A 2,076-nucleotide genomic window follows, 5' to 3' on the forward strand; every position below is an offset into this window, starting at 1 on the left:
TCGGGAGTGCTTCCGACGGCCCGGTGGTATGACCTCCCCTCCCCCTCCCCTCCCCCTCCCCGACGGGCGCCTCGTGGTGCCGCGTCGTCGTCACGGCGCCGTCCCTGGACTACTGGCGTCGGCGTCCGGGAGTGGGCCTGGAGGCAACACCCCGTCTCCGGCTCGTTGCCCAGACCCCCACCTCACCTCATCACCATCACCCCGCCCGCGTATATACCGCTCGCATCGTGAGGTGTGAGGTGTGTTCGCCTGGGATCCCCAAGGTGATGTAATGGCTATCTCATCTGGACAGGAACAAGACCGTCCGCATGGTGACTCTTATCGTTGGCGTTGCTTCGAGCAAACAGCGCTGCACGACCACCGGAGAGGCAGGGCGGAGGGGAGGGTCGCCGCCGTGGAGGGCGCAGGGTGCGCGAGAGGCACACCTCGCCGCCCCGCCGCCGGCCGTCCCGTCCGGCCGGGGCCGCCGCATCTTTTGGCCAGAGATAATTGATTATTGATTGATTATGGGACCTCTCTCGCGCGCGCTCTCCCGCCGGCTCTGCGCTCCCCGCGGACCCCGGCCTCTTGAGGCTTAATTCGATTCCCCCCCTCCCTCCCCCGCCGAGGGGGGCGCAGAGCCGAGCAGAGCGCTCAGAGTGCGCGGCTCTCGGCGCTGGCGGAACACGGACTTTGGCCCGGCTGGGCTCTGTTCCATCATTCAGGACGCGGACTTCCGCATGGGAGGGGTCACCGGGAAGACACGGGGAGGACAGAGAGGGAGGGCCAAGTCAACCCCGGCCCGGAGCCAGCCCGGCAAGAGCACGGGGACTTGTTCAAAAGGCCGGAAACGAGAACAGCGGGGGCTGGGAGGAGACCATGGGGGGGGGGGGGGCGAGGGGGTGTCAGTGCCCCCGCCAGCTGCTGACGCCCTCCTCCCTCCCGTTAAGCCCTCTGCTGCTGCTCCTCCTCCCCCCGCAGCATCACACAGGACCACCCCCGCCGCCAGTCATTGATTTTCAAGGGGCAACGTGACTGCGCGGGGGTGGGGTGATCTAGGACGCGCGGAAAGGGAGAGGGGGGGAAGGAGAGGGGCTGGAGAGGGGCTGGAGAGGGGCAGACGGGAGCAGTTACCGGCAGTTACACAAATCGTGCAAGTCGCGCAACAAAACCTGGCTAATCAAAGAGTGTGGGCAGAGAGTGAGGAGACACGCGCCTTGCACGCGCGCACGGGGGCGGCAGGTCGGCGAGTGCATTCCCCTGCACCACGGCCGAGCGGTAACGAGGCAGAATGGAAGGTGAATCTCCCGGGCAGCTCAATGAATCAGCCCAAGCGCTGCTGCCGGTGCACTCGGACGTGGGCTGGGCGCCGTCGGCAAGGCCCGACCCTCGCCGACGAGCCCCCGCCCCGCACTTGTTTGAGGAGCCCGATGGTGGCGACAGATAGGGCTTCCAGGGCGCGCCGTGGCGCAGCCAGCGCACCAAAAGGCAAGACGGGCCAAGACAATCGTCTGCAAACTATATTTATCTCGTTGTTGCTTTTTTTTTTTGCGTCGCAGATGTCGGAGTGCGAAAACGATTGCAGACGGCGGCAGCTGTAGCAGCTGCGGGGGTCAGCGAGGGGAGGTCAAGAAAATAGGAAGCCGGCGCTTGACCCTTCAGAACGCGACGCGCCGCTCGAGACGACGTATGACGCAGGGGCTGGCTGGGTATGTCCCATGTCCCCGGCCGCGCCCCAGATCCCGCCCGAACCGAACCTGCTCGCCCCGGTAGGGCCGGCTGCTATGGCTGCGGCGCATTGCATTTTCCAAACAACGCAATCCCTTGACCGGGCCGGCGGCGCCGGGGGCGCCGGGCCTTATCTACCGCCAGCCTCACACAGCCTCGAGATATTTTGGGAGGCGCACGCCGGGGAGAAAAAACATATCAGTGTCAACGGGGGAGGAGCAGGGAAACCCCGACGGTTACTTTCACTTCGTGTTATCTCGCGCTACCCCCGCCTAACGACCCGCTCCCCCATCCTCCGCGATGTACACTGGCGAGGGGGTTTTCTCTCGAGATTTCCGTGCACACAGTATTTCGTAATACGTGTATTTC

General features: G+C 65.2%; 1 protein-coding gene across 1 annotated transcript in view; it reads left to right on the top strand.

Annotated features, from left to right (window-relative positions):
• The window catches only part of LOC113212146 (methylenetetrahydrofolate reductase), an 8,600-nt gene that overhangs the window by 781 nt on the left and 5,743 nt on the right, over positions 1–2,076 (top strand). The window lies entirely within an intron of this gene.

The sequence above is a fragment of the Frankliniella occidentalis genome, unplaced genomic scaffold (assembly GCF_000697945.3).
Source record: "Frankliniella occidentalis isolate FOCC.00 unplaced genomic scaffold, Focc_3.1 Scaffold9, whole genome shotgun sequence".
Taxonomy (NCBI): Eukaryota; Metazoa; Arthropoda; class Insecta; order Thysanoptera; family Thripidae; genus Frankliniella; species Frankliniella occidentalis.